The sequence below is a fragment of the Phacochoerus africanus genome, chromosome 7, assembly GCF_016906955.1.
Source record: "Phacochoerus africanus isolate WHEZ1 chromosome 7, ROS_Pafr_v1, whole genome shotgun sequence".
NCBI lineage: Eukaryota > Metazoa > Chordata > Mammalia > Artiodactyla > Suidae > Phacochoerus > Phacochoerus africanus.
Genome location: NC_062550.1, coordinates 18,313,682 through 18,327,298, shown reverse-complemented (window position 1 = coordinate 18,327,298; position 13,617 = coordinate 18,313,682). Strand labels below are relative to the sequence as shown.

At 42.8% G+C, this 13,617-nt stretch overlaps 1 protein-coding gene across 1 annotated transcript in view; it reads left to right on the top strand.

The window, feature by feature from the left end:
- FAM186A (family with sequence similarity 186 member A) overlaps positions 1 to 13,617 on the top strand; it is a 45,397-nt gene that overhangs the window by 902 nt on the left and 30,878 nt on the right. The gene's annotated exons all lie outside the window — the stretch shown is intronic.

The window sequence follows — 13,617 nt, the reverse complement described above, 5'->3', positions numbered from 1 at the left end:
GGATCTAACCTGCATCCTTGTGGATACTAGTCAAGTTCTTAACCCACTGAGCCACAATGGGAACTCCCCCATAGCAAATTTTGATATCTAATCTTAGTTGGTAGTTTTAATTTGTTCTTGTCTGAGATTTTATCAAATAGTTGCTGTGGCTGTGGTGCAGGCTGGCAGCTGTAGCTTCAATTCAACCCCTAGCCCGGGAATCTCCATATGCCACAGATACAGCACTATAAAGCCAAAAAATAAATAAATTTACCATTTTTCTATTTGTTTTCTCTTTGTCTCCTGTTTTGTTTTGTTTTGTTTTGCTTCCTTTTTATTCTTTTTCTGACTTCTTTTAGAGTGACTGTAGGAGTTCCCCTGTGACACAGTGGGTCAAGGATCCAGTGTTACCACTGCAGCGGCTCAAGGTGCTACTGTGGTACAGGTTTGAACCCTGGCCCAGGATCTTTCCAAATGCCTCTGGTGCAGCCAAAAAAAAAAAAAAAAAGAAAATTAGAGGAGTTCCCCTCATGGCTCAGTGGAAATGAATCTGATTGGTATCCATAAAGACATAGGTTCGATCCCTGGCCTCACTCAGTGGGTTAAGGATCTGGCATTGCCATGAGCTGTGATGTAGCTCGAAGATGCGGCTTGGATCTGATGTTGCTGTGGCTGTGGTGTAGGCCAGTGGCTACCACTTGGATTTGACTCCTAGCCTGGGAAACTCCATATGCCACGGATGCAGCCCTAAAAAAGAGAAAATAAAATTAGAAAACTCAAGCAGAAGGAGTTCCCATCGTGGCTCAGTGGTTAAAGAATCTGACTAGCATTGATGAGGTTTTGGGTTTTATCCCTGGCCTTGTTCAGTGGGTTAAGGATCTGGTGTTGACATGAGCTGTGGTGTAGGTTGCATACTTGGCTCAGATCCTGCATTGCTGAGGCTGTGGTGTAGGCTGGTAGCTACAGCTCCGATGGGACCCCTAGCCTGGGAACCTCCATAGGCCATGGGTGTAGCCCTAAAAAAAAATTTAAATTTAAAAGAAGCAAAAAAGAAAACTCAAGCAGTTCTATCAGAATGTAGTGCACCTCCTGGTGGGTCACTCTCTTACTTCATCTTTAGTGATGTACTGGGATTTGAATCTATAAATCTGGAAACAAAGATACGTTGTGGGAGTGGTTCCTGAGGAAATTCAGCATTGTCTTGCATAGCAACTGCTCAGGAGAGATCATTACACTATCCTCAGGCAATACAGGGTTAATCCCCTCAAACAGGGGTGGAGAGGCGTTGGAGAGGGTGCTCACTGAGGGTGAGAGGCTGCTCCCTGGCAAAGAACACTTACTAGAATTTAGAGCGTCACTGTCCCGAGCTCTAACAGAGCCTTTCCTTACCTCCCCATTCCACCTTTCCAGAACCTTTCACATCAGCCACCCCATGGAGGCTGGGAGCTCAACGTGTATTGTAATTCAGCCAGTCAGAGAATGAGAGTCTTGGTTTAATTTTCATCAGTCTTAGCCTGCAGCTGCAGGAGATTAAGGGTCTCCTTCAGGGCACACATGGAAGTTTTCAGGTCCTTTATGTGGCACTAAGGCTGGGAATTTGAATTCCTGAGCCCATCCCTTTCTTTCCCCACTTTGTCCAGTGACAGTAGGAACAATCAGCCAATCTCATTATATTTGCTAATTTGCCAAAAATGTTTGAAAGTATCATAAACGTTGCTCAGATTCTTGCTGCTTCTTTTTTCTTTTTTTTGTCTTTTTAGGGCCCCACCTGTGGCATATGGAAGTTCCTGGGCTAGGGGATTGTCGAATCACAGCTGCAGCTGCTGGCCTATGCCACAGCCACAGCAATGCCAGATCCCAGGCACATCTGCAACCTACACCACAGCTCATGGCAACGCCAGATCCTTAACCCACAAGTGGGGTCAGGGATTAAACCCAGTCCTCATGGATACTAGTTGGGTTCATTACCACTGAGCCACAATGGAAACTCTCAGATTCTTGCTTCTGAAAAGGAGTGGAGTAGGTGTATCTTTTGGTGACATTTTGCATATCTTAATTCCCAGATCATGCCAAGGACTATCACTGCTTTCTTTAATACTGGAAATGGAGTCATTGGTATCTTTAAATCCAATCAGATTAGAGAGCTGATTCCAAAAACCCCGGAGCTAATTCAGAAAACTTATCCTCCAGCACTACTCTCAGTATCAAAATCTGATCTGTATTAATATTAGAGTTCTCCAGAGAAAGAGTCAATAGGAGATATATAATCATATATATAAGTATAACCACACTTCCGCGCATGCATGCACACGCACATACACCCATGGTGTGTTTTGGGAGGAACTCAGGATGGAAATAACATACTGGCCCTAGATAGTTGTGGAACATATCAAAGGAATGATTTCAATGAGCCTAGACCCTTGCATCTTCCCATATAGTTAATGATTTAGCACTAATTTCATTAACATGAGATGTCTGGTTTTCTTTTCTTCTTTTCTTTTTTTTTTTTTTAAATGTTCCCACCCTGGCATATGGAAATTCCTGGGCCAGGGACTGAATCTGAGCCTCAGCTGCGACCTACACCACAACTGCGGCAATGCCAGATCCTTTAACCCACTGCACCAGGCTGGGGATTGAACCTATGCATCTGCAACCTACCTGAGCTGTTGCAATCTGATTCTTAACTCACTGTGCCACAGCAGGAACTCCAAGAGGTCCAGTTTTCTTTAATTAACAGTAATCTTTTTTTGATGTTCCAACTACTAGTTTTTGGTTTTGTGGGTTTTTTTTGCAAAAACTCCTATATATCCTGGCTCCTCCCTTACCTCTTTGAAACAGCCCCTTGGTGCTATTGAGAGGTGGTCTCTGGGTGTGAGTCCTCAGCAAGTTCACCGAATAAATCATAATTCTCAACATTTAGGTTGTGCATTTTTTTCAGTCAACATACATGTGTGTGTATTCATTATATATATATTATATATATAGTACATAACATATAAACTATATAGATTATACACACACACACTCCTTATAATGAATTGGTTCACATGATTTTGGAGGCTAAGAAGTCTCATGATCTCCACTTGGCAAGCTGGAGACCCAGGAGAGCCTCTGGTGTAGTTCCAGTCTGAAAGCCAGCAGGCTTAAGACCCAAGAACTGATGTTTCTTCAGTTTAAGCCTAAAGACTGAAGAGACTAATGCCTCAGCCTAAGGAAGTCAGATAGGTGGAGTTTCCTTTTACTTAGCCTTTTTTGTTCTATTCAAGTCTTTAACTGGATGAGGCCCACCCACATTAGGGAGGGCATTCTACTTTGCTCAGTCTATTGATTCAAGTGTTAATCTCATCCAGAAACATCTTCATAGACATCTTCACAGTGATTATTCTCTTCAGACCTAGAGTATCTGACTAAGCTCCCTGTGGACCAGTCAAGTTGACACATAAAATTGATCATCACAACTGTTGACAGTGTGAAAAAGCAATACACAGAATGGGAGAAAATATTAGCAGATAACATACCTGATAAGTGATTAACATCTAGACTATTTGAAGAATTGCTACTACTCAATAAGAACAAACCTGGTTCCAAAATGGGCAAAAAACTCGAATAGAAATTTCTCTGAAGAATATAAACAGATGGCCAGCAAGCACATGCAGAGGTGCTCCAAATCAAAACCATAAGATACTTCAAACCCATTAGAATGGCTATTATCAGAAAAACAAACAAACAAACCTAGAAAATAACAAGTATTGGTAAGGATGTGAAGAAATTGGAACACCTGGAGTTCCTGTTGAGGCTTAGCAGGTAACAAATCCTACTAGTATCCACGAGGACGCAGATTTGATCCCTGGGAGAGTCCAGAAGACATACCTTTCACCGTGATTGAGAGAAATCAATTTACAGGGGAGTCTTTGCATCCTTGAAGGACTCTGTGATCACTGTTCTCTGTCGGCTAGAACTTACAGTGGAATTGGGAAACCTAAAAGCAATGAGAGTAATTGGATCTTGAAGTGGAAAGCGTCAAGTGGTGGTACCCAACCACTGAAGGCCAGGTGGGCCTGGTTACCACAATGGACAACAGAGCACCCATGGCAACAGTCTGACTTGGGAGTTCCCATCGTGGCTCAGCAGAAACAATCTGACTAGCAACCATGAGGATGTGGGTTCAATCCCTGGCCTCCCTCAATGGGTTAAGGATCTGGCATTGCCATGAGCTGTGGTATAGGTCACAGACACGGCTCGGATCCTGTGTTGCTGTGGCTATGGTGTAGGCCAGAGGCTACAGCTCTGATTCAACCCCTAGCCTGGGAACCTCCATATGCCGCAGGTGTGGCCCCAAAAGAAAAAAAAAATAGTCTGACTTAAGAATTATGGCATTGGCTAGTCATTCATATTGTTCCTACTAAAAGTGAAATAGGAACTTAACAAATTCTTACTTGATCTGTATAAGCAGAATATGTCTAGGTCAAGTGAACAAAAATCTAACCTGAGTAATAATAACAGAGAGTCATGACCCCTCATTCAATTCCCAGACTAAACCTGTTTAGAGACCCAGAACCCCTTGAATAAAGGGGAGGCTGGGTTCCCTTGAGGAAGGACGCTGTCAAAAATTTTTACTCATAATCTTCCTCCAAACTTCTCCAAAGAGGTCTACGACCTCTGTGCATCACTGTGCATTGGGCAAAAGGAAATAACCATTTGGGGCACTATTGGACACTGGCTCTGAACTGAGACTAATTCTAGGAGATCCAAAACGTCATCTGTGGCCCACCAGTCAGAGTAGTGGCTTATGAAAGTCACGTGATGAATAGAGTTTTTAGCTCAAGTCCATATCACAGCAGGCCTGTAGGTCCCTGAACCCATCTTGTGGTTATTTTGCCAGTTCTGGAATACAGAAAAGGAAAAGACATATTCAGCAGATGGCAGAATCCCCACATTGGTTCCCTGACCTGTGGAGTGAAGGCTGTTATGGTGGACAATGCCAAGTGGAAGCCACGAGAACCGCCTTTACCTAGGAAAGTAGTAAAGTAAAAAAAAAAAAAAGAAAAGCAATACTGCATTTCTAGAGGAATTGCAGAGATAAGCGCCACCCTCAGGGAAAGATGTGGGAGTGGTCATTTCCACCACATTCTTTTTTTTTTTTTTTAAATGAGAGTTACAATGTTTATTTCAGTTTCTCTCTCTCTCTTTTTTTTTTGCCACACCTACTATATGTGGAAGTTCCTGTGCCAGGGATCAAATCTGTGCCACAGCAGCAACCTGAGTCACAGCAGTGAAACAACAGAGCCTTAACCCACTAAGCCACCAGAGAACTCCTCCCACCACATTCTTATTCAACTGAACTATTTGGCCTGTGAAAAAGACAGATAGACCATGGAGAATGACAGTGGGTTATTGTAAAATTAATCAATGGATTATTGTAAAATGACTCAAATTGCAGCGGATGTACCAGACCAGATGATTTCATTGCTTGGCCAAATTAACAAATCCTCTGGTAAATGTTCTGCAGCTACTGATCTGGCAAATGGCTTTTCTCCATACCTATCAATAAGGACCACTAGAAGTAGTTTTCTTTCAGATGACAAAGTGAGCAATATAAATTTACTGGTCTACCTCAGGAACATATCAACTCTCTAGTTTGTTAGAATTCACTAGTGAAGCCATCTTTCTAAGGTTTTTCTTTTTTTTTCTTCTTCTTCTTCTTCTTCTTTTTTTTTTTTTTTTAAGGTCCAAAGGTGTGGTATATGGAAGTTCCCAGGCAAGGGGTCAAATGAGATCTACAGCTGCTGGCCTACACCACAACCACAGCAACACAGGATCCAAGCTGCATCTGTGACCTACACCACAGCTCATGGCAACACTGGATCCTTAACCCACTGAGGGAGGCCAGGGATTGAACCCCCATCCTCAGAGATAATAGTCAGGTTTGGAACCAGCTGAGCCACATTGGGAACTCCCATGTTTTGGTATGTTATGATTTCATTTTCGTCTCTATTTTCTAATTTTCCTTGTAACTTTATCTTTGACTCATTGTTGTTTAAGAATGTGTTACCCCCCCCCCCAATTTTTTTAAATAATAAAAAAAAAATTAGTGTTCCTACTGCAGCACAACAGGATTGGCAGCATCTCTGGGATGCTGGTCCAAAGGTTTGATCCCTGGTCTGGCACAATTGGTTAAGGATCCAGTGTTGCTGCATCTGTGGCATGGGTTGAAACTCTGGTTCAGATCTGATCCCTGGCCCAGGAACTCCATATGCCACGGTGTGGCCAAAAACAAACAAACAAAGAAATAATGTGTTAATTTCCACACATTTGTGAATTTTCCTGTTTTCTTTCTGTGGTTGATTTCTAACTTCATCGCATTGTGGTTGGAAAAGATATTTTGTACAATGTATTTTTAAATATATTGAGGTTTATTTTGTGGTCTAACATACCGTCTATCCTGGAGAATGTTACACATGCACTTGAGAAAATTGTGCATTGATGGAGTATTCTGTATACATCTGTTATATCTAAATGGTTTATTGTTGTTTAAGTCCTCTATTTCCTAACTTACTTTCTGTTTGTTATGTCCATTATTGAAAGTGAAATTTCCCTTAAAGTCTATTTTGTCTGATATTAATATAACTACCCACCTCTCTTTTGGTTATTATTTACATGGATATCTTTTTCCATCCTTTCATTTCCAACCTCTCTGGGTTTTTAGATCTAAAATGAGTCTCTTGGAGTTCCCACTGTGGCTCAGCAGGTTAAGAACCTGACTAGTATCCATGAGGATGTGGGTTCAATCCCTGGCCTCGATCAATGGGTTAAGGATCCCACTTTGCTGCAAGCCGCAAGTTATGTTGTGAGCCACAGGGGAAGTCCGGGTCATTTTTTTTCTTTTTTAAATCTGTTCTCCCAATCCCTATCTTTCGATAAATCGGTTTAATCCAATTACATTAAAAGTAAATACTGATGAGGAAGATTTAACTTTTGCCATTTTGATATTTCTTTTCTACTTGTAAAAAAGTAGAAAAGCTTCTTCCCCTTCATTTCATTTTTTCTTGCCTTTTTTTTTTTAGGGCCATAGGCATGACATATGGAGGTTCCTAGGCTAGGGAGCGTAGGCTGCCAGCCTAGGCCATAGCTACAGCAACTCGGGAGCTGAGCCATGCCTGAGACCTACCCCACAGCTCACAGCAATGCCAGATCCTTAACCCACTGAGCGAGGCCAGGGATTGAACCTGCAACCTCATGGTTCCTAGTCAGATTAGTTTCCACTGCGCCAAGATGGGAATTCCCAAAGACCTTTTATTTATTTATTTATTTATTTATTTATTTATTTATTTATTTATTATTTTTTTGTCTTTTTGCCATTTCTTGGGCCGCTTCGGCATGTGGAGGTTCCCAGGCCAGGGGTCGAATCGGAGCTATAGCCGCCAGCCTATGCCAGAGCCATAGCAATGCAGGATCCGAGCCGTGTTTGCAACCCACACCACAGCTCATGGCAACGCTGGATCCTTAACCCACTGAGCAAGGCCAGGGATCGAACCGGAACCCTCATGGTTCCTAGTCGGATTTGTTAACCACTGAGCCACGACGGGAACTCCGCCAAAGACCTTTTGTTTTTTGAAGCAGTTTTAAGTTCACAGCAAAATTCAGAGGAAGGTACAGAGATTTCCCATACACCCCTAACTCCAAAAATGCATCCCCTTCTCCATTATTAACATCCCCAACAAAGTGGTACGTTTGTTACAATTGATGAACATACAATGGACACTTGGTAAGTCCATGGTTTACACTAGGACTTTGTGCTGTACATTCTATGGGTTTGGACAAATAAACAATGACATGTATACATCATTATAGTATCATACAAAGTATTTTCATTGTCCTAAAAATCCTCTCTGCTCCAATTCATTCCTCCTCCCCACCTTCAGCAATCCCTGATTTTTCTTTTTTTTACTGGAAACAGTTTTGCCTTTTCCAGAATGTCGTATGTTGGTATCACAGAGGATGTAGCCTTTCAAGATTGGCTTCTTTTATTTAGTAACATGCATTTAAGTTTTCTCCATGTCTTTTTTTTTTTTTTTTTGTCTTTTTAGGGCCACACCCACAGCAAATGGAGGTTCCCAGGCTAGGGGTTGAATTGGAGCTACAACTGCCAACCTACACCATGGGAGGGATCTGAGCTGTGGCTTCGATCTACACTATAGCTGGTGACACCACTGGATTCTTAACCCACTGAATAGGGCCAGGGATCCAACCCATATCCTCCTGGGCACTATGTTGGGTTCATTACCACTGAGCCACAATGGGAACTCATTTTTTTTTAGTGTTGATAATATTTCATTGTCTGGATAAACCAAAATTTATTAATCATTTATCTACTAAGGACATCTTAGTTGTTTCCAAGTTTTGGTAATTATGAGTAAAGCTACTATAAACATCTGTGAATGATATTGTTTTTCAATTTCAATTTCCAGTTTTTCATTGCTAGTACATAGAAATGCAAATTTTTTTTTTTTTTTTTGCTTTTTAGGGCCTCATGAGCAGCATATGGAGGTTCCCAGGCCAGGGGTCCAATTGGAGCTACAGCTGCTAGCCTACACCACAGCCACAGCAAAGCAGGATCCATGCTATGTCTGTGATCCAGCAGCTCATGGCAATGCTGGATCCTTAACACACTGAGGCCAGGGATCAAACCCACATCTTCTTGGATACTAGTCCGGTTCATTTTCCACCGAGCCACAACGGGAACTGTCCAAAATTACATCTTTTTTTTTGTCTTTTGTCTTTTTGCCTTTTCTAGGGCCGAACCCCTGGCATGTGGAGGTTCCCAGGCTAGGGGTCTAATCGGAGCTGGAGCCACCGGCCTACACCAGAGCCACAGCAATGTGGGCTCCAAGCCGCATCTGCAATTTACACCACAGCTCATGGCGACGCCGGATCCTTAACCCACTGAGCAAGGCCAGGGATCAAACCTGCAACCTCATCGTTCCTAGTTGGATTTGTTAACCACTGTGCCACGATGGGAACGCCTCCAAGATTACATCTTAAAAGGACTCAGAGAATAAAGTCGATTCCTGCAAAGTAATGACATTTATGCTACCAGTTATTTCAACACGAGTACTGGAGTTCTCTTGTGGCAACATGGGTTCAATCCCTGGCCTGGCACAGTGGATTGTCACTGTGGCCTGCAATGGCCTGGTTTGCTGCTCTGCCTTTTTTTTTTTTTCTTTTGTCTTTCTGTCTTTTCTAGGGCCACACCTGAGGCATATGGAGGTTCCCAGGCTAGGGGTCTAATCAGAGCTGTAGCCGCTGGCCTACACCACAGCCATAGCAATGCCAGATCCGAGCCACATCTGTGACCTACACCACAGCTCATGGCAACGCCAGCAACGTCGTGGCGCAGTGGAAACTAATCTGACTAGGAACCATGAAGTTGTGGGTTCGATCCTTGGCCTCACTCAGTGGGTTGAGAATCCAGCGTTGCCGTGAGCTGTGGTGTAGGTTGCAGACACGGCTTGGATCTGGCATTGCTGTTCCTGTGGCATAGGCCGTTGGCAACAGCTCCGATTAGACCCCTAACCCGGGAACCTCCATATGCCTCGGGTGTGGCCCTAAAAAGACAAGAGAAAGAAAGAAAGAAAGAAAGAAAGAAAGAAAGAAAGAAAGAAAGAAAGAAAGAAAGAAGAAAGAAAGAAAGAAAGAAAGAAAGAAAGAAAGAAAGAGTGCAACTAACACAACAATCTACATAACAATACCTTTGAGTTCTTCTGCAGCTACTAAGGCCCCAGCCCCTAAATGGGGAGTGGTAACTTCAGGCTGTGCACAAGATTCCTGAAGCACTCCTGTTATCTCACCAGCAACCAATCAGAGAAAGTCACACAGCCTGCAACCCTCACCCCAAATTTTGTCAGTAAAAGCTAGCCCCAAACCATCAAAGAGTTCAGGATTTCTGAAATCCTGAACTCTTTGATGGTTTGGGGCTAGTTTGACATTTCAGGTTTTTGGCCTCATTGTGTGCTGGACACAGGAACTTGATTCAGTAACGGTATCTTTGGGACATTGCTCAGCTAACTACAGTGTTAAAAGTGTAGAAACTATTGGAGTTCCTTTGTGGCAGAGAGAGTTAAGGATCTGGGGTTGTCACTGCTGTGTCTTGGGTCACTGCTGTGGCGTGGGTTTGATCCCTGGCATGGGAACTTCCACATACCGCAGGTGAAGCTCTCCCCACCAAAAAAGGTATAGAGACTAAAATTCAGGATGGTAATTATCTCTGGGTACTGGGAAAAGGATGCAAGGAAAAGAATGCAATGATATGAGGAACACAGAAGCCTTTAAAGACTTTCTCTTTTGCAGTTCTCGATGTGGTTCAGTGGGTTAAGAGCCTAACATAGTGTCCGTGAGGATGCAAGTTTGATCCCTGGCCTTACTCAGTGGGTTAAGGATCCAGCATTGCTGTGAGCTGTGGTGTAGGTCACAGACAAGGCTCTGATCTGGCATTGTTGTGGCCATGGAGTAGGTTGCAGCTGCAGCTCCAATTTGACCTCTGACCTGGGAACTTCATATGCCGTATGGAAGTGTGGTATGGCGTGGCCATTAAAAAAAAAAAAAAAAAACTTGCTATTTTTTTTTCATCTTTTTTTTAGGGTCACACCCATGACATATGGAGGTTCCCAGGCTAGGGGTCCAATTGGAGCTGTAGCCACTGGCCTACACCACAGCCACAGCAATGCCAGACTCTCAACATACTGAGGGAGGCCAGAGTCGGGTTCACTTCTGATGAGCCACAAGGGAAATTCCTAGGTGCTCAATTTTTTTTTTTGTCTTTTTGCCATTTCTTGGGCCGCTCCTGCGGCATATGGAGGTTCCCAGGCTAGGGGGTCAAATCGGAGCTGCAGCCACCGGCCTACCCCACAGCCACAGCAACTTGGGATCCGAGCCGAGTTTGCAACCTACACCACAGCTCACAGCAATGCCAGATCCTTAACCCACTGAGCAAGGCCAGGGATCGAATCCACAACCTCATGGTTCCTAGTTGGATTCGTTAACCACTGAGCCACGACGGGAACACCTCAAATTTTGATGCTTTCTTTTTTTTTTAATTCAATGATTATTATTATACATATAGTTGTACCACCATCATCACAACCTAACCTAGAACATTTCCATCCCGAACCCCCAGTCCATCCCTCCCCCCACAACCTGTCTCCTTTGGTAACCATAAGTTTTTAAAAGTCTGTGAGTCCTGTTTCTGTTCTGCAAGCAAGTTCATTGTATCCTTTTGTACATTTCCACATATAAGTGATACCTTATGATGTTTGTGTCTCACTGTCTGACTAACTTCACTTAGCATGAAAAGGGAACCCTCTTATACTGTTGGTGGGAATGTAAATTGGTGCAATCAATTATGGAAAACAGTATGCAGATTCCTCAAAAAACGAAAAGTAGGATTATCATATATGATCCAGCAATCCCACTCCTGGGCATTTGTTTTGATGCCTTCTTTTACCATCTTCTTACATTGACCCTTTCCCCCTGTGGCTTATGGTAAGAGCTTAATAGCATTTCAAGTAGCATTTCAAGTATTTACCATATTACCTATGGTAAAAGTTTATTTATAGATTATCTCATTTAATATACTATTGAATGGATGGATATACTATTGATCCTATTTTATGGATGAAGAAATTGAGACTATTCGAGGCCTGCCTAAAAGTCATAGTTATCATAGTGAAGACTCTAATCAAATCCAAGTAGTCTGAGTGTACTGCCTGTGCCTTTTTTTTTTTTTTTAAATCTGAGAGTTTTTTAAAAATTAAAGTAAAATTGTATGTACAATTAAATTCACCCTTTTTGAAGTTCCCATTGAGGCCCAGTGGATTAAGAACCCAACATTTTCTCTAAAAGGAGGCAGGTTCAATCCCTGGCATTGCTGAGTGGGTTAAGGATCTGGCGTTGCCATGAGCTGTGGTGTAGGTCCCAGACAGCGCATGGATCTGGTATTGCTGTGGCTATGGCTAGGCTGGTAGCTGCAGTTCTGATTAGAACACTGGCCTGGGAATTTCCATGTGCCTGCTGTAGATGCAGCCCTAAAAAGCAGAAAGAAAGAAGAAGAAAAAAGGAATTGCCAACAGTTATCTTAAATGGCTTTACTATTTTGCATTCCTACCAGGAAAGTGTAAAAGTTTCAGTTTGTCTACAGCCTTGTCTGTGCTTAGAACTGTCATCATTTGTTTAGATCTTCCTGGATTTCTTTCATCACTGTTTTGTAATTTTCAATGTATAGATCTTGCACTTATCTTGTTAGATTTACACTTAAGTATTTCATGCTTTTAGTGTATTTGCAAGTGGTACTATTTTATAAAATTTTAATTCCAATTATTTATTGCTAGTGTATAGAAATATGATTATTTTTTGCTTTTTTTTTTTAGGGTTACACCCATGGCACATGGAGGTTCCCAGGCTAGGGGTCAAATCGGAGTTGCAGCTGCTGGTCTTCACCGCAGCCACAGAAACATCAGATCTGAGCTGAGTCTGTGACCTCTTGCCAAACCCGGATCCTTAACTCACTGAGAAACGCCAGGGATTAAACCTGCATCCTGGAGTTTCTGTTGTGGTGAAGTGGAAATGAATCTGACTAGTATACATGAAGATGCTCAGGTCTTGCTTTGCTGTGGCTGTGGTATAGGCCTGCAGCTGTAGTTCTGATTCAACCCCTAGCCTGGGAACTTCCATATGCAGCGGGTGTGGCCCTAAAAAGCAATAAATAAATAAATAAATAAATAATAACAATAATAATAATTTAGGCAGGATTGGGCCAGATCTTCAATGTGGGTACTGTCCATTGCATTGTAGGATGGGTTGGCATCCCTTAGCATCCTTTACTAAATAGAATAAATCCTCCCAGTCATTGGTACAACCAAAAATGCTTCCACAAATTTCCTTTTTTTTAAATTTTTACTTTTATAATGATTTTTCTTTTTTCTTTTTGTCTCTTTAGGCCTGCACCCACAGCATATGGAGGTTCCCAGGCTAGGGGTCAAATCAGAACTGAAGCCACAGTCCTACGCACAGCCACAGCAATTGCAACGCAGGGTTCAAGCCGCATCTGCAGCCTACACTGCAGCTCATGGCAATGCCGGATCCTTAACACACTGAGCAGGGCCAGGGATTGAACCCACGCCCTCATGGATACTAGTTGAGTTTGTTAACTTCTGAGCCACGACAGGAACTCTGCTTCCACAAATTTCTGAATGGCACATTTGAGCAAGTAACTACCCACATTGAGAACTACCGGGATAAAGTGATGAACAGAAGAAATTTGTTGATAGACTTTTTTTATTTTATTTTGTCTTTTTAGGGCTGCACCCTAGGCATATGGAAGTTCCGACATCAGGAGTCCAATCGGAGCTGCAGCTGCCAGCCTACGCCACAGCCACAGCAACGCAGGATCCAAGCCATGTCTGTGACCTACACAGCAGCTCACAGCAATGCCAGATCCCTAAGCCAGTGAGCAAGGCCAGGGATTGAACCTGAGTTCCCATGGATACTGAATCCTCAGACTCGTTACTGCTGAGCCACAATGGGAACTCCCTGGTGATAGACTTTTGAGGAGGGGGGATAACAAAATAAGAGTCATGCTGAGGA